Source organism: Salmo trutta, chromosome 23 (genome assembly GCF_901001165.1).
Source record: "Salmo trutta chromosome 23, fSalTru1.1, whole genome shotgun sequence".
Lineage (NCBI taxonomy): Eukaryota > Metazoa > Chordata > Actinopteri > Salmoniformes > Salmonidae > Salmo > Salmo trutta.
The window spans coordinates 29,619,468-29,643,962 of NC_042979.1; the positions used below are offsets into that span (position 1 = coordinate 29,619,468).

At 40.5% G+C, this 24,495-nt stretch overlaps 1 long non-coding RNA gene across 1 annotated transcript; it reads left to right on the plus strand.

The window, feature by feature from the left end:
- The first annotated feature begins 4,333 nt into the window (after positions 1 to 4,333).
- LOC115159751 (uncharacterized) lies at positions 4,334 to 15,159 on the plus strand. Its single transcript, XR_003868948.1, has 2 exons — positions 4,334 to 4,450; positions 15,011 to 15,159. It is a non-coding gene; the product is annotated as an uncharacterized LOC115159751 (long non-coding RNA).
- Positions 15,160 to 24,495: the final 9,336 nt, after the last annotated feature.

The following is a 24,495-nucleotide window of genomic DNA, read 5'->3' on the forward strand; positions in this document are numbered from 1 at the left end:
CTGCAGGAGTTCCACCGTCTTTGTCCGGATCGCCCTGCGCCTCGCCCCCCGGGTCATTCCTTAGACCGGTGTCGACGCGCGGCTCGGGGGGTGGGGGTACTGTCACTACTTCCGCCAAAGTTGGTCCCTCTCCTTGTTCGGGCGGCGTTCGGCGGTCAAAGTCGCCAACCTTCTAGCCATCGCTGAACCTCTTTTCATTTTCCTTTGGTTTTGTCTTGTCTTGTATCGCAACTGGTTCCAATCCCATTCATTAGATGTTGTGTATTTAACCCTCTGTTCCCCCTTATTGTCCTTGTCGGTGATTGTTTGTTTGTAAGCTATGTGCAAGATATGTTCTGGTTTGCGACGGGTTTTGTACCCACTTGTATTATTTTGTATATTTTGGTTTTCAGAGTTTTTGAGCACTTATTAAACTGCTCCGTTTTATACCAAGTTCGATATCCTGCGCCTGACTTCCCTGCCACCAGCACACACCCTTACAGTGTAAAAAATTGTTTAACAGAAACCACCCTACAATAACTACTCACGAGCAGCAAGCATTACAATGACAGCTGGAGCGCACCTGATTGGTAGGGCTAAGCATGAATAGTCATAAAAAATTGTGAAAAAACATCTACTCTATTCCCATTAAAGTGAGATGAGAAGATTATGGTTAATATAGCTATTATGTCATCCATTGTAGTCTGATTAATACTGTAAAACAAAATATTGTGGTTGCGCAACATTGCAATGTTGACGCATGGTTCATTTTCATAAATTGCGAACCATTAATTATTCAATCAGACACAAACATCAAATTATGGCTGATAGTACATTTGTTGAAAGTAATGAGCATTACAAACTAGAAACATGGATGTAAGACAGATATTGTGCACTTCTTGCCAGCTGTCCCTAGGCTGTGTTAATCCCGCCCCGCCGGGCAGGTACAAAAGTAACATTTCAGTAGTTCTGTTCTTAGACTATTTCATTTAAACCATTTACCCTAGATATTAAAATACAATTGCTAATGGTAGAGGACATATACATTGTTTGGCATACAATATTATGGCGTCTCTAGCTCTATCGATCTCATAGAAATTTGGAAAAAAACAAAATGTCTTACTTCTGTCCCCGTTCTCCCCTATTACTGGTTAATTTAAGCTAACTAGTTATCTAGCTAACTAACTAGCAACTTGGTTAGCTACAGTGCCTTGCGAAAGTATTCGGCCCCCTTGAACTTTTCAACCTTTTGCCACATTTCAGGCTTCAAACATAAAGATATAAAACTGTATTTTTTTGTGAAGAATCAACAACAAGTGGGACACAATCATGAAGTGGAACGAAATTTATTGGATATTTCTAACTTTTTTAACAAATAAAAAACTGAAAAATTGGGCGTGCAAAATTATTCAGCCCACTTAAGTTAATACTTTGTAGCGCCACCTTTTGCTGCGATTACAGCTGTAAGTCGCTTGGGGTATGTCTCTATCAGTTTTGCACATCGAGAGACTGAAATTTTTGCCCATTCCTCCTTGCAAAACAGCTCGAGCTCAGTGAGGTTGGATGGAGAGCGTTTGTGAACAGCAGTTTTCAGTTCTTTCCACAGATTCTCGATTGGATTCAGGTCTGGACTTTGACTTGGCCATTCTAACACCTGGATAAGTTTATTTGTGAACCATTCCATTGTAGATTTTGCTTCATGTTTTGGATCATTGTCTTGTTGGAAGACAAATCTCCGTCCCAGTCTCAGGTCTTTTGCAGACTCCATCAGGTTTTCTTCCAGAATGGTCCTGTATTTGGCTCCATCCATCTTCCCATCAATTTTAACCATCTTCCCTGCCCCTGCTGAAGAAAAGCAGGCCCAAACCATGATGCTGCCACCACCATGTTTGACAGTGGGGATGATGTGTTCAGGGTGATGAGCTGTGTTGCTTTTACGCCAAACATAACGTTTTGCATTGTTGCCAAAAAGTTCGATTTTGGTTTCATCTGACCAGAGCACCTTCTTCCACATGTTTGGTGTGTCTCCCAGGTGGCTAGTGGCAAACTTTAAACGACACTTTTTATGGATATCTTTAAGAAATGGCTTTCTTCTTGCCACTCTTCCATAAAGGCCAGATTTGTGCAGTATACGACTGATTGTTGTCCTATGGACAGAGTCTCCCACCTCAGCTGTAGATCTCTGCAGTTCATCCAGAGTGATCATGGGCCTCTTGGCTGCATCTCTGATCAATCTTCTCCTTGTATGAGCTGAAAGTTTAGAGGGACGGCCGGGTCTTCGTAGATTTGCAGTGGTCTGATACTCCTTCTATTTCAATATTATCGCTTGCACAGTGCTCCTTGGGATGTTTAAAGCTTGGGAAATATTTTTGTATCCATATCCGGCTTTAAACTTCTCCACAACAGTATCTCGGACCTGCCTGGTGTGTTCCTTGTTCTTCATGATGCTCTCTGCGCTTTAAACGGACCTCTGAGACTATCACAGAGCAGGTGCATTTATACGAAGACTTGATTACACACAGGTGGATTCTATTTATCATCATTAGTCATTTAGGTCATCATTGGATCATTCAGAGATCCTCACTGAACTTCTGGAGAGAGTTTGCTGCACTGAAAGTAAAGGGCCTGAATAATTTTGCACGGCCAATTTTTCAGTTTTTTATTTGTTAAAAAAGTTTGAAATATCCAATAAATTTCGTTCCACTTCATAATTGTGTCCCACTTGTTGTTGATTCTTCACAAAAAAATTACAGTTTTATATCTTTATGTTTGAAGCCTGAAATGTGGCAAAAGGTCGAAAAGTTCAAGGGGGCCGAAGACTTTCGCAAGGCACTGTAACGTTAGCTTTTTACAGTCTGTTTTCTCATCATGAAAGAAGCATCTAGAGAAGTTACCTTGTGGAATGAATATGTGAAATTACAATATTGTCTTGCAATATCGACCCAATTTGGATTAATGATTTAAGCATTGACAGCTTTGGAGTGGATCACAGACCAACACTCTACCACCACATTGGGTCTGGACTGCGAGGGACCGCCGCTGATGACCCAATCTGCACCCATCGCATCGTCCATAATAACAAACAGGGCAGCCGGGAGGATTGAGGGTGTGCAACTTTTATTTTCTGTCAAATAAATTAAATAAATGTTTCGCAAAGATTGGCATATGTTTGCTTCTTTACAGAAAACATGTGTTGTGATTGGAGCTAAGCTGCATTTCCTTAAAGCAGAAATAGCAGAGATGTGCTTTGGAACATTGGACATTGGACATTTAGCCCATTTTAGGACATTGGACATTTAGCCCATTTTCAATCGGAAATAAGAGGATGAGACATTGAAATATCTATGATTCAATGAAGTCATGTAAGGATATCTTTTGAAATGATGCATATTTTTATATGCGGATACATATATGATCATGTAATGACTACAGATAAAGGCTTAGATATGTCAGCATGTTGGCACATACCCTTTCCGGAGTTAGAATATTCTACAAATATGTAACGTTAAGCAGGTTCACGCATATCAAGTGCGTGTCTTCAACGTATCTCGCCCCAGATATCACCCCAGACTCATGTTAGCAGGGAGATTTCGGATGTCCAGTTTGAATCCATGAAGAAACTATCCCATTACGGAGAATATCCTAGCTCCGTATATGAAATGAAGGACATGCGTATCTGGAGCATATCTAGTCCTTATATCTAAAATGTCAGACATCCGGAAATACTGTATATAGATAAAGATATCCCCTGATATGACCCTTTTCACCCAGTGTAGTTGCCAGAGTTCTGGAAAATGTCTTTAAGGCTCGTCTTATTGTGTTAACCTCTTTTGATGTCTATTCTGGATAAGAGAAGAATGGGCACAAATATGATGACTCATGCCATCATGTCTTTTTACAGTCTGTATGTCTGAGATTATTAGATACATACATGGCAGGAAGCCATCATTGAATGTTAAATATACGTTAAATGTTCTAGTTGTCATCTAACTGAATTCAACGTGAAATCAACAAAAATGTCACATAATCAATGGATTTATGTTTAAAGTTGGGTTTAAAAAAAACGAAATTCCCTTACATTGATGACTTTCTTCCCAAAAAAGATTCAACGTTTTCACATTACATTTTTTGGTGGAAACAATGTCAATTCAACCAGTGGGTTATTTCGCAAATGACGTCCCCCCCCGTCTCTCTCTCTCTTCTCTCTCTCTCTCTCTCTCTCTCTCTCTCTCTCTCTCTCTCTCTCTCTCTCGATAAGACGCGCCGTCGACTGTCTCTCCCCTCCCTGCTTCTCCCCATGCCCCTCTCGTTATAAAGCTGCGTTTCCGCGCTGTGAGTCCCTCCACACAGAACAGCCCAGAGGCGGCAGAGAGACGCACCAACACATCTCACACGAGAGATCGCGCATCTGTTCTGTCCGCGTGGCTACATACAGCAGGTGACTGGCTGAGCATTTAGAGATAAACATAAGGTAAATTTACTCTCACTCTCACTCAGACATTTGACTTCATTCTTCAATATGTTTATTGTCTAGCTCTGGTGCTCCGATATTGTCCCTCTGCTTTTACGCGTATTTTTAAAAAAACAATTCCATAAATATGTAGGAGACAGACTGAAGGAGAGAGAAAGTGAGGGAGAGAGAAAGTGAGGGAATACAGTTATGTTACCGTTTATTCAGTATTCTAGTTGTTGTCTTGAAATATTGTGTTTTTTTAAATGCTGTTAATTAATCATTCAGTGTGGGTTAAAGAGATGTTTCAGCGCGAGGGAACCCTATTGACTCCAGTAAAACTTGGATATTCGTCAATCGCATGCAGCGATCTGGTTTACCGATGACCAAACGCTAAGGAAGATGAATTACCGGCTGTGTGTGTGTGTGTGTGTATGTGTGTGTGTGTGTGTGTGTGTGTGTGTGTGTGTGTGTGTGTGTGAGGGAGGGAGGGAGAGAGAGACACAGCGAGAGAGGAGGGGGGGCTCTTTCTCCTTTCTCTCCTTTCTGTTGTGAAGCCATTTGACAGTTTGAAAATCATTGGTAATTGTTTGAAAATCAAATTGTATTGGTCACATACACATTGTTAGCAGATGATAATGCGAGTGTAGCAAAATGTTTGTTCAGTGTGATCTGTTTAGTTCTCGATTGTTGTCAGTTTAATGAATTTAAAACGTTTATAATTTAACCTTATGCAGTGTAGTTAGCCTACGAGAATTTAGGCAGGCTACAGAAGGCCTAAGCTATTGTAGCCTATATCAGTGGTTCCAAAACTCTGGGGCGTGTTCCCTAGGGCGAGGGGTTGGCAGGGGGTCAAAAAAGGAACTCAGTCTGGCTTTAAACTTAGTATTACTAGTTGTAATAGTAGAATGCACAAGGTGCCTTTTCAAAATTGGGAAGTGCATCATCAGTTCCTCTTGTCATGTTAGTCATTGTATACCTTAGAGAGAGCTATTTATAACTGTTCAGAACTGTCCAGGTCAACTAGCCCATGTCAGCTAACATTTTTTATTTCGTTTTTTTTTAGCCCATAGATATTGTTGTATTTTTTTTGTCACTCAAATATAACATGAATACACATTAGACATGGTAAAATGTATAGAATTTCAATAAAATGTGCTTTAAAACAGAAAAATTGCCTTTGCACCTACATGACAAAATGTGTAGAATTGCAGGAAAGAAGCTTTAAACCTGGAAAATTCTCTCCACCAACAAGAGGGATGTGAACAGTTTGTGTCATGAACAGTCATGCTTGTACCCATAGAAATAGATGTGGCGCTCACATGCACGGGGAAGGGGGAGGTTCCTCAATGCTAGAAGGGGGGCCTTGTGTGAAAAAGTTTGGGAACCCCTGGCCTATATGATTGTAGCTAAATTTGATATCAAATAAAGAATCAGGACAGGTTTGTCTGTCAGCAGAACTCTGGTAAAGGCTGTAAGGCAGAGACACAGAATACTTTTCAATTATTATCCAGCATATTGTCCTCCAGGAGTGGCTGTGTCTGTCTCACCTCAGTTCATGGACCTTGGTAGGACAGGAAATCAACCAACCAAACAACCATTAAATGTATCTGTATAGTTGGTCTTTTTATGAGGAAAAATAACAAGTGTGTGTTTCTGTGTGTGTGTGAGAGTTTGTGTGTACTTGTATGTGTGTGCGCGGTGTGTGTGTATCTCACTCTCGTGTGATTTTAAATGGGTTCTGCTCTTATCAGTGTAGATAACGCCTGGCTCTGATTGGTAGACGCCGAGTGTTCCAGGCGTGCTGTGTACCCAGGTTACTCCTGAGAAAGGATCAATACCAGACATCCTGTAACTCTGTGCGTGTGTGCCTCCGTGCGTGCATGTGTGTGTGTGTATGTGTGTATGTGTGTGTGTGTGTGTGTGCATGTGTTATAACATGTACAGTGTTGAAGACAGCACATTTTGAGTGAAACAAATGGCAGTGTATTATAACATGTACAGTGTAAAAGCAACACATTTCCCAGAGCAGACCAACAACACACATAATGAAGTGTTATGCAATAACACAGCAGCTAACACCGCTGAATATGGAGGGAATAACTGCAGTGGAAATCACAGTTTGTGTGTGTCTGTCTCTGCGTGTGTCTCTGTGTCTGTGTGTATCTCTCTGTGTGTGTGTGTGTGTGTGTTTGTCTCTCTGTGTATGTGTGTGTATGTGTGTGTTTATGCCATTAGTCACAGAGTCAGACCACAATAGCCTGCTCTGTCATTTCACCTGCAGTTTTGACTTAATGCTCTTTAGAATCTGACATAATGTGTGTCACACACACCCATACACACACACACACACACACACACACACACACACACACACACACACACACACACACACACACACACACACACACTTCCATTTTACCTGTGGCCCAGCCTTAATACCCTGTAAATTAACTGTGGAGTGGAGAGCCAGAGACAATAACAGCATCTTAGAGGGGATTAGAGAGCTGCCCTACACACACACACACACACACACACACACACACACACACACACACACACACACACACACACACACACACACAAGGTTAGATGGGGCCGCAGCAGTTGTGCTACTCTCCCCGTTACTGTTTAAACCCCTGGTCTTGGAGTGCAAAACGCTTTAGTTAGAGCTACTTTAGTTCTAGACCTGTTCCTGGTCCTGGAGAGCCACAAGCTTTAAATCAAATAAAATCACATTTTATTTGTCACATGCTTCGTAAACAACAGGTGTAGACTATCAGTGAAATGCTTACTTACGGGTCCTTCCCAACAATGCAGAGAGAAAGAAAGTAGAGAAAAAATTAAAAGTAAAACACGTGATAATAATACTAAATACATAATGAGTAATGGAGGATATCTTGGCTATATACACATGGTACCAGTACGGAGTCAATGTGCAGGGGTACGAGGTAATTGAGGTAGATATGTACATATAACTATGAATAAAGTGACAGATAACAAATAGTAGCAGCAGCGTTTGTGATGAGTCAAAAAAGTTAGTCCAAAAAGGGTCAGTGCAGATAGTTAAATAGTTTACCAAATAGCTACTGGACTAACTATTTAGCAGCCTTATGGCTTAGGGGTAGAAGCTGTTCAGGGTCCTGTTGGTTCCAGACTTGGTGCATCGGTACAGCTTGTCGTGCAGTAGCAGAGAGAACAGTCGATGACTTTGGTGCCTAGAGTCTGACAATTTTTAGTGCCTTCCTCTGACACCGCCTGGTATAGATGTCCTGGTATATTTAGATAGAGCTTCAGGTTTTACAGAGTCAAAATGACAGAGTACATTTGACTCTAATTGAAGAATATTTTACTCTGCCACAGATAACATTTGGTGCCAGTCTAAGAAGGGTAAAACGTACTCTGGCAACAGAGTTATTTTTTTCACAGTTGAACATGCTCAATTTAGTGTTGATATTTAACTCTGCGTCATTGCGTTTCACTCTGTCAGTATTAATTAACAATATCTGTTACTATTTTAACTCGATGCAGTTTTCAGTATTCTACAGCAAATTATTTGGAATAATGTTTACTCTCACAATATAATCACAATAGTTAATTCAACTCCTATGGAGTCAAACTCAACACCATTTTACCCACAACTTACATTCAGAATGCCTGTCAGAGCAGTGAGGAGAGTACTGTTGTTAGACTACCTACAATATGTTAACTGGAACAGCCTTCTCACTAACGGTTACAATAAATCCAACCATTTACAGGTTAGATTATTTTAGAAAATGCACATTACATATCATTGTGTAGCATAAGATCAAAAACAATTAACAGTCACTAGTGAAAGTCTACACACACCCCTTGCACAATCTCCACATTTTGCTGCCTAAAAATTTTATTTAAAAAAGATTGTTTTCCTACCGATGAACACAACCTACTCTACATTTTCAAAGTGAAAGAAATATTTACAGAAAATCTTCAAAAGAGAAATAAATGAAGATGTTGTAACGGGCGTCGTAAGGATTGGACCAAGGTGCAGCAGGAACGTGTATACTCATCTTCTTTATTAAATCAAAAGAAGGAAAAACAAACAAATCACATATACAAAACAACGAACGACACTAAACAGTCCTGTCAGGTGCACAGACACAAAACAGGAAACAACTACCCACAAATCCCATTACAAAAACACCCCTGTACAGAGGACCTTCAATCAGAGACAACGAGGAACAGCTTCCTCCAATTGAAGGTCAATCCAATGAACTAAACATAGAAATAGATAGACTAGATTGAACATAGAAATACACTAACATAGACCAAAAAACCCCGGAACACATAAAACAAACACCCCTCTTACATAAGTACATAGCCCAACAAACCCCAAACCACATAAAACAAACACCACCGCCACGTCCTGACCAAACTACAATAACAAATAACCCCTTTACTGGTCAGGACGTGACAGATGTTTTGATTGTGTATGTCTTCACAGCCCAGAGGTAATGCTTGGTGAAAGCACCTTTGACAGCAATTACAGCTGTGAATCATTTAGAAAAATATTCTATCAGCCTCGCACAACTTTTAGGGCTGCATACAATACCAGTCAAAAGTGTGGACACACCTTACTCATTCAAGGGTTTATCTTTATTTTTACTATTTTCTACATTGTAGAATAATAGAGAAGACATCAAAGCTATGAAATAACACATATGGAATCATGTAGTAACCAAAAAAGTGTTAAACAAATCAAAATATATTTTATATTTGAGATTCTTCAAAGTAGCAACCCTTTGCCTTGATGACAGCTATTGCACACTCTTGGCATTCTCTCAACCAGCTTCATGAGGTGGTCACCTGGAATGTATTTCAATTAACTTCTTGCGGATCAGTGGGACGCTAGTGTCCAATTTCGACATGAAATTGCAGAGCGCCAAATTCAAATTAAATTACTATAAATTTTAAACTTTCATGAAATCACAAGTGCAATACATCAAAATAAAGCTTAACTTGTTGTTAATCCAGCCGCCATGTCAGATTTCAAAAAGGCTTTACGGCGAAAGCAAACCATGCGATTATCAGAGGACAGCGCCCAGCACACAAATGCATAACAAATCATTTTCAACCAGGGAGTTGTGACACGAAAGTCAGAAATAGCGATATAATATATGCCTTACCTTTGAAGATATTCTTCTGTTGGCACTCCAAAAGGTCCCAGTTACATTACAAATGGTCCTTTTGTTCGATGGTCCTTTTTTATATCCATAAAACTCAGTTTAGCTGGCGTGCTTCAGTCAATAATCCACTCGGTTTCCCTCCATCAAAATGCATACAAAATGAATCCCAAACGTTGCCAATAAACTTATCCAAACAAGTCAGTCAATGTTTATAATCAAACCTTAGGTACCCTAATACGCAAATAAACGATCGAATTTAAGACGGAGAATCGTTATTGTCTTTACCGGAGAAAAATACCAAAGAACATGCTCTCATTCACGCGCTTGGAAACACTACAGCCAAAATGGGAGCCACCTAGAAAAACTACAATTTCTGGCTCATTTTTCCAAAAACCAGCCTGAAACTCTTTCTAAAGACTGTTGACATCTAGTGGAAGCCCTAGGAACTGCAATCGGGCACGATTTCGCCCTATTATAAAAGTGCCAGTCATTGAAATTGGTGGTAGGATGATTTTCTTTTTTTTGGGGATGGTTTGTCCTCGCTGTTTCGCCTGCCATTTCAGTTCTGTTATACTCACAGACATTATTTTAACAGTTTTAGAAACTTATATGCATATCCTAGCTTCTGGGCCTGAGTAGCAGGCAGTTAACTTTGGGCACGCTTTTCATCCAGATTTCAAAATACTGCCCCCTATCCCAAAGAAGTTAACAGGTGTGCCTTGTTAAAAGTTCATTTGTGGAATTTCTTTCCTACATAATGTGTTTGAGCCAATCAGTTGTGTTGTGACAAGGTAGGTGTGGTATACAGAAGATAGCCCTATTAGGTTAACAACTAAGTCCATATTATGGCAAGAACAGCTCAACTTTTTTATTTATTCATTTTTATTTTACTAGGCAAGTCAGTTAAGAACAAATTCTTATTTTCAATGACGGCCTAGGAACAGTGGGTAAACTGCCTTGTTCAGGGACAGAACGACAGATTTTTACCTTGTCAGCTCAGGGATTCGATCTTGCAACCGTTCGGTTACTAGTCCAACGCTCTAACCAAGAGAAACGACAGTCCATCATTACTTTCAGTCGTGAAGGTCAGTCAATGCAGAACATTTCAAGAACTTTGAACGTTTCTTCAAGTACAGTCGCAAAAATCATCAAGCACTATGATGAAACTGGCTCTCATGAGAACCGCCACAGGAAAGGAAGACCCAGAGTTACCTCTGCTGCAGAGGATAAGTTCATTAGAGTTAACTGCACCTCAGATTGCAGCCCAAATAAATGCTTCACAGAGTTCAAGTAACAGACACATCTCAACATCAACTGTTCAGAGGAGACTACGTGAATCAGGCCTTCATGGTCGAATTGTTGCAAAGAAGCCACTACTAAAGGACAACAATAAGAAGAAGAGACTTGCTTGGGCCAAGAAATACAAGCAATGGACATTTGACCGGTGAAAATCTGTCTTTTGGTCTGATGAGTGCAAAGATTTTTTGTTCCAACCACCGTGTCTTTGTGAGACGCAAAGTAGGTGAACGGATGATCTCCACATGTATGGTTCCCACCGTGAAGCATGGAGGGGGAGGTGTGATGGTGTGGGGCTTTGCTGGTGACACTGTTGTGATTTATTTAGAATTCAAGGTCCGCTTAACTAGCATGGCTACCACAGCATTCTGTTGCGATGCGCCATCCCATCTGGTTTGCGCTTAGTGGAACTATCATTTGTTTTTCAACAGGACAATTACCCAACACACCTCCAGAATGTGGAATGGCTATTTGACCAAGAAGGAGAGTGATGGAGTGCTGCATCAGATGACCTGACCTCCACAATCACCCGACCTCAACCCAGTTGAAATAGTTTGGCATGAGTTGGACCGCAGAGTGAAGGAAAGCAGCCAACAAGTGCTCAAAAATGTAACATTTATTTAACTAGACAAGTCAGTCAAGAACAAATTTGTATTTACATTGACGGCCTACCAAAAGGCAAAAGCCTCCTGCAGGGACGCGGGCTGTGATTAAATTATTCAATATTTTTTTAAATAGGAAAAAATCCACATCACGACAAGAGAGACATAAGACAACAACATAGCATGGCAGCAACACATGAAAAACCCAGCATGGTGCAACACAACATGACAACAACATGGTGGCAGCACAACATGGTAGCAGCACAAAACATGGTACAAACATTATTGGGCACAGACAACAGCACAAAGGGCAAGAAGGTAGAGACAACAATACATCACATGAAGAAGCCACAACTGTCAGTAAGAGTGTCTATGATTGAGTCTTTGAATGAAGAGATGGAGATAAAACTGTCAAATTTTAGTGTTTTTTGCATCTCATTCCAGTCGCTAGTTTCCTGTGGCTCAGTTGGTAGAGCATGGTGTTTGCAGCACCAGCATGGTGTGTGCAACGCCAGGGTTGTGGGTTCAATTCCCACAGGGGCCAGTACAAAAAAATGCATGAAATGAAATGAAATGTATGCATTCACTACTGTAAGTCGCTCTGGATAAGAGCGTCTGCTAAATGACTAAAATGTTTTAAAAAAATGTAAATGCTAGCTGCAGCGAACTGAAAAGAGGAGCGCCCCAGGGATGCTTCGGGGACCTTTATCAGAATGTGACTGGCAGAATGGGTGGAGGATGAGGGCTGCAGTAGGTATCTCAGATAGTGGGTAGGGAAGCCGAAGAGGGTTTTATAAATAATCATCAACCAGTGGGTCTTGTGACTGGTATACAGAGATAACTAGTTTGCGGAGGAGTATAAAGTACAGTGATGTGTCCTATAAGGAGCATTGGTGGAAAATCTTTTGGCCAAACGGTAAAGAACATCTAGCTGCTCGAGAGCACCCTTACCTGCCAATCTATAAATTACTTCTCCGTAGTATAGCATGGGTAGGATGGTCATCTGAATCAGGGTTAGTTTGGCAGCTGGGGTGAAAGAGGAACGATTACGATAGAGGAAACCATGTCTAGATTTAACCTTAGCCTGCAGCTTTGATATGTGCTGAGAGAAGGACAGTGTAGCATCTAGCCATACTCCCAAGTATCTTTATGGGGTGACTTCCTCAAGCTCTCCTTCAGGGAGAAACTTTGTAGCGGGGCAGGGGAGGAAAAGGGAGGATTATCGGGCTAGTTGCATTAGAAGGGTTGGGAGATGAGAAATGTTGGATGGGCAAGGAGGCATGGCTGAGTCAAATGAAGTGGTGATTAAAGAGCTCAGCCAGGTGCTTCTTGTCAGTAACAACCACATCATCAACATTAAGGGACATGGGCAGCAGTGAGGAGGAGGGTTTATTCTCCAGATCTTCAACCTTTTTCCAGAACTTCTTGGGGTTAGACCCACAGAGATAGAACTGATCCTTAAAGTAACTAACTTTGGCCTTCCGGATAGCCTGAGTGCACTTATTTCTCATTTGCCTGAACAAGAGCCAGTCAGCCTGAGTATGCATGTGCCGAGCCTTTCGCCAAATGAAATTCATGAGGTGGAGTAACTGCCAGATCATGGTCGAACTAGGGGCTAAACATGTTTTCAATTCTCATTTTATTTATGGGGGCGTGTTTGTTAACAATACCACTGAAATTATCAAAAAAGAAGGTCCAAGCGTCTTCGACAGAGCGGATCAAGCTGATTCAATACCAATTTACAGAGGCCAGGTCATGAAGGAAGGCTTTCTCATCAAAGTTTTTTAGCAAGCATCTATGACAAATCAGGGCAGGTCATTTCACTGAGCAGCCATTATGAACACAGGCTGTAAAACAGTGATCACTAAGGCCAATACAGAAAACGCCAGACTGATTGACTAGAGCGTCAACTCACTTGGAGCCTGTTCTAGTGGGTACTATTCTATTAAACAGATATGATTGTCTGTCATGTATAATAGGGAATCATGTTAGCTTAAATAACATTTCTTCTTAACGTTTTACCTTACCGACTACACATCACTTGGCACAGGTCTGAATCATCCCTGATTAGAGGGGCTAGATGAAAAGTGCTGCTGAGAATGTGTGTGTGTCTGTGTCAGAGAGAGGGTAAGGTTGTTGACAAATATTTGGTTTGATCTTGAGCAGCCTGTCCTCAGTCTGCTGAATTATGTAAATATATGTGTGTGTGTGTGTGTGTGTGTGTGTGTGTGTGTGTGTGTGTGTGTGTGTTTGTGTGTGTATGTTTTAAGATAAAGAATGGTCTCTTATGCAGAGTCACAGTGGGATGAGTGATCAGATGTGAAAGACAGTCAAACTCAATCAGGACAAATATGCTATGAATGTGACACACACACACACACACACACACACACACACACACACACACACACACACACACAGACACACACAGTCTTGTATAACTGACCCTGTGGGTACACATAATTCAGTCCCATTCAAAATCCTATTTTCCCTAACCCCTAACACTTGTCTTAACCCTAACCTTAACCCCAAAACCTAACCTTTACCCTAAACCTAACCCTAGCTACACACACATACACACGCACACACGCAGTTGACTCCCCTGATCTTGCTCTGTCATCTCAACCCTGTATCTACTACATCATCTGTACAATTGTGTTTTCCAGTAAGAGGGCCACTAGAGACTATGCTGGATTAACATAAAGAAGTATTAGAAGGGTTATATCATAGTGAAAGTACAGGAAGTAGCAAGAAGCACCAGGAAGTACACATGGCCTCTTGCCCCATATAGTAAAAGGTCGCGCATTATATGGGGAATATGCCTAAAGTGAAAAGTGGTGTACTGTATGGGGAATAAGGCTCAAGCAGAAAGTAGTATTTTGAGAGTGTCATTTGAGACTGTATTTCGGTCTACCTATTTCGGTCTGCCTAAAGTACTACTGAATTACTACACAAAACCTATTCGTGCAGTAGTGACTATGTAGAGACTCGTAGGGATTGTGTTGTGAATGTGTAGTTTATGCACTACTCAACTAGAGTTTTGTAGTATTCAGGTAGATGTTTTTGCTGTTTGATGTTGGTAGATGGTAGTAAATAAATAGTCAAAACATTACAGCTTTACTACACAGGTGTGGCATAATACACACTTGTACCTGAAATAGGACAAATATAAGCACCCACCTAATTATTTATAGTTAATATTATTTTTATTAAACAGGCTTTCTTAATAGTAATCAGGTACAGTTTTTACTACTTGATGTTAGTAGTAAATTAGTAGTCACAACACTACAACCAGACTACACCGGCTTTTCGCGACCGCAGAAGAAGGCAAAACAGGAAGTAGTTGATTGTTGTTATCTACTGTTTTTGACAATCCCGAATGTAGTCATCCTCATTGTTTATCAAATGTTTTTCTGTGTTGTCTTATGTGACCTCTGTTAGCAGATGATTAATAACGACTTATAATTGGTTGTCTCTTGTGCCTGTCTTTGGTTGTGCTTGTCTTTATTTTCTAAAAGGGTACGTTGGGAAGAAATGTGGCTGCAAAAAAGAGGGAGGATCTGAAGATAGTTATGTCAAAGCTGAATGAAGACAAGGCCTCAAAAGGATTAACAAAAGTGTAAATATGTAATTTAATATGTAATGAATTTCATTAAAAAAATGGAAGTTATTATTATTTGTTGTTTGATAATATAACTACAGTTAGAAACTTGAGGAAATAACATGTGCAATAGTCAAGTACATCTTAGTCAGAACGAATTACAGGAGCAATTAGGGTTAAGTGCCTTGCTCAAGTAAACACTGACAGATCTTTTACTAAGTCGTCTTGGGGATTTGAACCAGCAACCTTTTGGTTAGATGATACTTGCCTTCTCATTTTGAGATTAGATTGAGATGGAGTAGACAACTATTGTAGGTTTATAATTTGTTTATGTACAAGTTTTGAAAACGCACAGAAACCTGTTTATTTTCATACACTATAGTTGTGGCTGCCCATAAGGTTATGGCATCACATTGTATTTAAAACATGGTTTATATAATATTGTTGTAATCAATGATTGCAGTATGGTTGTAATCCACTATTATTTTGGACTGAATCCTCCAAGGATTTCCATTGGAAATCATTTATGCATATTGCCATCAGCAGGAGGCGCGGTATGAACATCTCCCCTCAACAACACTCGAAGAAAGATGTCTGTGACAACTCAAACCGTTTATGGTGACAACTCAAACTGTTTTTCCTCCTGTCTCCTTTTTCTTTCTTCTGTTAAACAGGTACTGTATGTGGTGTACACAAGCACATGATCTATAGAAAATGTTTGAGTCTAAATGGTTGTCTGAGTGATACTTACCGTTTATGTTGAAATTATAAAGTTTAAATGTGTAAATTGATCGAGTGAAAACCGTTAGCAATCTTGATATTGAGTTGACAGGGTTTTGTGTATAAGCTTGGCTAGCCCATAGGATAACGTAAGAAATGGCACCAGCTAATATTTTAGTTTGAACTTATTGATTTATAGCTCATCTGAGGTAATACTGTGGTTTATTTTCTACTTCATTTATATTTTCTAGGCCGTGTATGTCCCCATCCAAGTGTTCTATATTAAAGAGTTGTATTTTTTAGAAAAGCGATATGCTAATGCTAAGCTAAATGCGCTAACGCTAGCCTGTCAAGTCTATAGGGTTGCTATTAGCTTAGCGGCTACCGTTAGCTTGCTCAGTATTGAGATGACTGCATTGGTTTATGGTTTATTTAGCTAAAGGTTAAAACAGACCTCCTTATATGTGCATTTATTTTCATTAAAACAGTACATTATTGTTAGCTTTTATATCATCAGAGTATAAGATAAATACTGAAAAGGTTTATTTTGTAGTACAAGTAAATTTACAGTATTAGCTAGCATGTCTATTTTAAATACAGAGGATGTATTATGTTACTGTACTTACAGTACTTTCTAGTCTTTTACAGCATCTGGCTGAATTATTAATGTTTTCCAGGCTCAAACGTTATGGTCCCAAAGAACATCTGGAGGGCGGCCATGCAACCAGGCCCACAGTTCCACTGATGGCAAGAGCGCTGTTGGGTGCTTTTGATGTTGACATGTTGCTGAAAAGCAACCTGAGAGGTATGTACAGAGATTGTATAGACCAGGCCTGGACAATTATTTTCCATGGAGGGCCAAATTAGAATAGATTTTTGCCATCGCGGGCCAGAATCATATTACAGGATTATACATCATGTGTATGACTATGTTGACAGATATATCTACAGTAAATCATGTCCAGATATGCTACTTATTTTACTTTTTTAACATGCACAGAAATAAACCACATCCATGTTCTCCTTTTGGTTGGTATTTTCATTATTAAACATCAATGAACTACACGGAGGGAAAAGTACACTGTGCATTCAGCACCACGGACAGAACTCTTGTTAACCTGGTATGCACAGAAACACAAGAAAAAGAGAGAGCTCAACATTACATTTAAACTACTCAATCAGTGTGAGGAGTGACGTCTCTGATGGGCATTGACTAAAGCAGTGAAGTCAGGTGTAGTTTCTGACGTCAGCATGCGCAGGATAGGTGAGAGTCAGTAAGAGATGATCTGTGCCTTGACTTGTTATATTTCATCACTGAAAATGTCTGTTCACATACATAGGTTGACACAAACAGTACAAACATCTTATAATCTTTGGAAAGTTTTGTTCATTGAGATCGATAAGCTCAAGTTGCAGGTCAGTGAGAGCGTTATCCACATTGAAGGTGAAAGGAGAGGAAACCAACAGCATGTCATTTTCCGACACTTTGAAATCCTCAAAACGACGAGAAAACTCACTGTTCAAAGTACGCAGCAGTGATGTAAACTTCTCCCGCTGGTCACCTGATAGGAAACAGACTAGTAGTGTCGGAAGGTGGGTGAGATTGTTGGCTTCTACTTGGCGGATCAGGAGGAGTAATTTTCCCATGAAGGCTCTGACAAGGCTGTACATCTGATTTGCAAAAAGGCCCTTCACTTGTAGTTTGGATTTCAGTTCATTCACGAGGACCATGATGTCCACGGTGAAGGCAAAATTAAAAATGTATCTTGTAGTTGAGGGAAATCCACATATTTTCCTTTAATTTGCAGCAATCTCCGACTTCAGGTCCCACATCCTTTTAAGAACCTTCCCCAAACTCAGCCATCTCATGTTTGTGTGGTAGAGGAGATCTGCATGACCCAACTGTCTCTTCCAACAGTGAGACAAACTGCCTGTGGTTTAAAGATTTTGTTCTTATGAAGTTTACCACTTTAGTGACTGTATCCACAACATGGCTCATTTTCAGAACACATTTACAGAGCACCTCCTGATGAATAATGCAATGCAGGAAAATAATTTTCTGATCTGGGTTCAGCTCAGCTACTTCATCTTGTATCCTTTTTAAAAGGTCAACGTTTTTTCCTGTCAAGTTTGGGCACCCATCAGTGGCCCCACTGGATCACTTTTCAAAACTCAGTCCCAGCTTTGCAACACACTTATTAACCTCCTCCAATAAATCTTTCCCTGTGGTTGTGCTCTTCATTGAATGCACTGAAGCAAGCTCTGGGGTTATGCCTTGTAAGAATATCAACAACTGCGCCGTGTCACGTGCATCACTGCTGTCATCCAGGGCCAAGGAGAAATAGGTGAAATCCTTTACCTTGTCTTTCAACTGTTGTTCCATATTCTCTGCTGCGATGTCCTCAACACACCGTGTCACTGTTCGTCTTGACAGGGAAACATTTTCCAACAGCTCTTTCTTTTCGGGGCAAAGTTTTGCTGCATAGTCAATTAAACATTCTTTAATGGCTCCGCCCACTGCCCTTTGCAACTGAGAAAGCAACTCTTTCGATGTACTTGCCCTCTGCTCAGAAGACATATTCCTGTGACATCAACCTGTCAGTCACTGTCTGTCCTCGTGCAGTTGTTATTTATACGTGCCATCAAAATAAAAGTCCCACAAGAGGTGGGAATTAAATAACAAACACATTTTTCAAAACTTTACTATCGCAAATTCTTCATGTGATCTGAGCATGATTCCGCAGGCCGTATTGAATCAGGTCGCGGGCTGCATACGGCCTCCAGGCCGGCCTTTGCCCAGGCCTGGTATAGACCATAGAATTAGAAATACTATAAGGGGCATAAGCCCTTAGATCAGGACTTGGAGGGGCTCGGCCTTGGGGGTGAGGGAGGAGCTTTCCCAGTTTGAAGAATATCAAAAGACATTGGGTTATTTCTTGAGGGACTCCATCTCAGAATGCACATTTAAGGATAACAAGTAGCTGGAGATGCATCGCCTGTGAAAAGAGGCTAGTTGCTGCTCACCCAAACCAACACTGTTTCTGATGAGAATGTCCATTTTGCTATGGGAAAATGGAAAGGGGGATACCTAGTCAGCTGTAGAACTGAATGCATTCAACTGAAATGTGTCTTCACCATTTAACCCCACCCCTCTGAATCAGAGAGGTGCGTGGGGCTGCCTTAATTGACATCCATAGCTGTGGTACAGTAAAACAGTGCCTTCGGAATGTATTCAGATCCCTTGAATTTTTTCCCGTTTTTTGTTACGTTACAACTTTATCCTAAACTTGATTAAAAAAAAATAAGGTCCTCATCAATCTACACGTAATATCCCATAATGACAAAGCAAAAACAGGTTTTTAGAATATTTTTTAATTAATATAAAAAAAACAGATATCAAATTTACATAAGTATTCAGATCCTTTACTCAGTACTTTGGTGAAGCACGTTTGGCAGGGATTACAGCATCGAGTCTTCTTGGGTATGACGCTACAAGCTTGGCACACTTGTATTTGGGGAGTTCTCTGCAGATCCTCTCAATCTCTGTCAGGTTGGATGGGGAGCGTTGCTGCACAGCTATTTTCAGGTCTCTCCAGAGATGTTCGATCGGGATACGCTGGGCCACTCAAGGACATTCAGAGACTTGTCCCGAAGCCACTCCTGCTTTGTCTTGGCTGTGTGCTTAGGGTCGTTGTCCTGTTGGACGGTGAATCTTCGACCCAGTCTCAGGTCTTGAACGCTCTGGAGCTGGTATTCATCAAAGATCTCTCTGTACTTTACTCCGTTAATCGTTCCCTCGATCCTGACTAGTCTCCCCACAGCATGATGCTGCCACCACCATGCTTCGCGTAGGGATGGTGCCAGGTTTCCTCCAGATGTGACGCTTGGCATTCAGGCCAAAGAGTTCAATCTTGGTTTCATCAGACCAGAGAATATTGTTTGTCATGGTCTGAGAGTCTTTAGGTGCCTTTAGGCAAACTCCAAGCAGGCTGTCATGTGCCTTTTACTGAGTAGTGGCTTCCGTCTGACCACTCTACCATAAAGGCCTGATTGGTGGAGTGCTGCAGAGATGGTTGTCCTTCTGGAAGGTTCTCCCATTTCCACAGAGGAACTCTAGAGCTCTGTCAGTGACCATCGGGTTCTTGGTCACCTCCCTGACCAAGGCTCTTCTCCCCCGATTACTCAGTTTAGCCAGCTCTAGGAAGAGTCTTGCTGGTTCCAAACTTCTTCCATTTAAGAATGATGGAGGCCACTGTGTTCTTGGGGACCTTCAATGCTGCAGAAAATGTTTGTTACCCTTCTCTAGATCTGTGCCTCGACACAATCCTGTCATGGAACTCTACAGACAATTCCTTCGACCTCATGGCTTGGTTTTTGTTCCACACTGTCAACTGTGGGACCTTATATAGACAGGTGTGTGCCTTTCCAAATGTCCAATCAATTGAATTTACCACAGGTGGACTCCAATAAAGTTGTAGAAACATCTCAAGGTTGATCAATGGAAACAGGATGCACCTGAGCTTAATTTCAAGTCTCATAGCAAAGGGTCTGAATACTTAAGTAAATGAGGTATTTCAGTATTTTTATTTTTTTTACAATAATTGCTACAGAAAATATTTTCCCTTTGTCATTATGGGGTATTGTGTGTAGATTGCTGAGGATTTTTATTTATTTAATCTATTTTAGAATAAGGCTGTAACGTAACAAAATGTGGAAAAAGTCAAGGCGTCTGAATACTTTCCGAAGGCACTGTGTGTGTGTGTGTGTGTGTGTGTGTGTGTGTGTGTGTGTGTGTGTGTGTGTGTATATATATATATACACACACACACAGTGCCTTGCAAAAGTATTCATCCCCCTGGTGTTTTTCCTATTTTGTTGCATTGCAACCTGTAATTTAAATTGATTTTTATTTGGATTTCATGTAATGGACATACATGAAATAGTCCAAATTGGTGAAGTGAAATGAAAAAAAATTACTTGTTTCTAAAAAAAAAAAAAAAAAAAGAACTATGGAAAAGTGGTGTGTGCATATGTATTCACCCCCTTTGCTATGAAGCCCCTAAATAAGATCTGGTGCAACCAATTACCTTCAGAAGTCACATAATTAGTTAAATGAAGTCCACCTGTGTGCAATCTAAGTGTCACATGATCTGTCACATGATCTCAGTGTACACAGTTGAAGTCGGAAGTTTACATTAAAACTTGTTTTTCAACCACTCCCAAAATTACCTGTTAACAAACTATAGTTTTGGCAAGTCGGTTAGGACATCTACTTTGTGCATGACACAAGTAATTTTTCCAACAATTGTTTACAGACAGATTATTTCACTTATGATTCACTGTATCACAATTCCAGTGGGTCAGAAGTTAATATACACTAAGCTGACTGCCTATAAAGAGCTTGGAAAACTCCAGAAAATCATGTCATGGCTTTAGAATCTTCTGATAGGCTAATTGACATCATTTGAGTCAATTGGAGGTGTACCTGTGGATACATTTCGAGGCCTACCTTCAAACTCAGTGCCTCTTTGCTTGACATCATGGGAAAATCAAATGAAATCAGCTAAGACCTCAGAAAAAACATTGTAGACCTCCACAAGTCTGGTTCATCCTTGGGAGTAATTTCCAAACGCCTGAAGGTACCACATTCATCTGTACAAACAATAGTACGTAAGTATAAACACCATGGAACCACGCAGCTGTCATACCGCTTAGGAAGGGAACGCGTTCTTTCTCCCAGAGATGAACGTACTTTGGTGAGGAAAGTGCAAATCAGTCCCAGAACAATAGCAAAGTACCTTGTGAAGATGCTAGAGGAAACAGGTACAAAAGTATATATCCACAGTAAAACGAGTCCTATATCGAAATAACCTAAAAGGCCGCTCAGCAAGGAAGAAGCCACTGCTCCAAAACCGCCATTAAAAAGCTAGACTACGATTTGCAACTGCACATGGGGACAAAGATCGCACTTTTTTGGAGAAATGTCCTCTACAAAGAAATGTCCTCTACAAAGTATTGAGATTGGGGGGTGAATAGTTATGCACGCTCAAGTTTTCAGTTGTTTTGTCTTGTTTATTGTTTGTTTCACAATAAAAAAATATATTTTGCATGTTCAGAGTGGTAGGCATGTATGTAAATCAAATGATTCAAACCCCGCAAAAACAAAATTTAAATTCCACGTTGTAAGGCAACAGAATAGGAAAATTGTCAAGGGGGTGAATAATTTCGCATTATCTTTAGACCTAACTGAAATTTAAATATCTGGCTGTGTCATTAGGACTGGAGATTTATTTATTAAACATTCAACTTATTTAATTTGAACAATTCTAGGTGGCAAAGCTAAATGGGGAGAAGATGGGGAGTAAAAAGACAGATTGGATCCTGAAAAAGTGGCTTATTACTGTGAGAAGGTTTTTGTTAATCGATTGCAAATAAGCATTTTACAGTGTACGGTGTTGTCATGATATAGTTTTAAAAAGAATATGACTTATAAATTACTCATGGCAGAAAGAATGGTGAATATTATTGTAGACACTGACAAAAAGGGATACTTCGAATTTTGAGATGTAGGTTGTTTTTCTACTTACCCAGAGTCTGACAAACTCATGGAAACCATTTGTATGTCTCTGTGTGTTTTGAGATGATTGAAGTTAGTATATTGTTAGCTTAGTGCAATTACTTGAGGTCTTTCACAGTAGCCGCCTCCTCTCAAAAACAGGGAAATAGACTTTCTAACTATTCCAAAGCTGGGTGGTTGGTCAGTTAAAGTCTTATAAAGTTATACACAGTAAGCAAGATTTTATGTGTTAATTTTACTGATAATCACAAGAGACAAGATTCTATCCACTTCCTCAATCTCTGTCCCGTTGGCGTATAGAGATTGCAGCATCATATCTGTCTCATTATGGCGTCGGTATGCGCACTAGCAGCGCCATTGAGACAGATGCAACATTGCGATCAGCTGGCCGCTGTACCAGGAGACTTCCAGCATTTGTGATATGCTAACGTCAATAATCTCCAAACTGCATGCAGAGACATAAAAATGATATTCATTAGTTTGTCTGACCTAGATCTCGAAATCTCGCTTTATCCCTTTAAAAATGAACACCCCATAACAGGCTTGGGGTCAATTTCTATTCAACAAATTGAAGATGTTAAAGGGAAAGTTCACTTTTTTACACCTTATAGTCAGATGGCTAAGAAAAAAAACTATATGGGTTATGGGGGCAATTAGAAAAAAGTAAAATGTTTATGGCCACATCCCCTCAAGTTAATAGTGGCTATTTAAACAACTCTGAACCATGGATCACAGTTTTTCCTGGCCCATGGACTACTTTCAGGGTAGGGAACCATCTGACTGACTATACGGTGTAAAAAAGGGAACTATCACTTTAACATCTTCAATTTGTTGAATAGAAATTGACCTCAACTCTGTTATGGAGTTCTCTTAATTGAATCATTGCAAATAGGGCGTTAATGGTCAATTATGTCTTATTCAACAGAATCTGATTAGCTTTTCACATAAAGGTTTTTTCATTTATGATATTTTTTAAAATTTACAACCCCAACCCCTAACTGTTCTATGTGCTCTTTATCTTCTAGTTGTTGCTTTCCCCTACAAATGCTATCATTAAGCGCTTCCCGGGTGCAACAAAATGACAAGTGGGAACGGCTTACAACTGTAAAATGCCTTAATTAAGAAACAAATAAAATTAATAGGATTAAATTAAGTTTTTAGTGTTTTATGTTGTTTGTTCTAATGTTTTATTACCATGATTACAAGTATCACTGAAATAATGCTTACATTACATATACACTATATATACAAAAGTATGTGGACACCCCTTCAAAGGAGTGGATTTGGCTATTTCAGCCACAGCCTTTGCTGACAGGTGTATATAATTGAGCACCCAGCCATGCAGTCTCCATAGGGAACATTGGCACTACAATGGCAGTAGAAGAGCTCAGTGACTTTTAACCTGGCACCATCATAGGATGCCACCTTTCCAACAAGTCAGTTTGTCAAATGCTAGAGCTGCCCCAGTTAAATGCAAGGGCTGTTATTGTGAAGTGGAAACATTTAGGAGCAACAACAGCTCAGCCGCAAAGTGGTAGGCCACACAAGCTCACAGAACGAGACTGCCGAGAGCTGAAGCCGTAGCGCGTAAAAAATCATCTGTCCTCGGTTGCAACACTCATTAACAAGTTCCAAAACTGCTTCTGGAAGCAACGTCACCCCAATAACTGTTCGTCGAGAGTTTCATGAAATTGGTTTCCATGGCCGAGCAGCCACACACAAGCCTAAGATCACCATCCGCAATGCCAAGCGTTGGCTGGAGTGGTGTAAAGCTCGCCGCCATTGGACTCTGGAGCAGTGAAAACGCGTTCTCTGGTATGATGTCACGCTTCACCATCTGGCAGTCCGAAAGACGAATCTGGGTTTGGCGGATGCCAGGAGAACGCTACCTGCCCCAATACATAGTGCCAACTGTAAAGCTTGTTGGAGGAGGAATATTGGTCTGGGGCTGTTTTTCATGGTTCGGGCTAGGCCCTTTAGTTCCAGTGAAGAGAAATCTTAACGCTGCAGCTTACAATGACATTCTAGACAATTCTGTGCTTCCAACTTTGTGGCAACAGTTTGGGGAAGGCCCTTTCTTGTTTCTGCATTAAAATGCCCCCGTG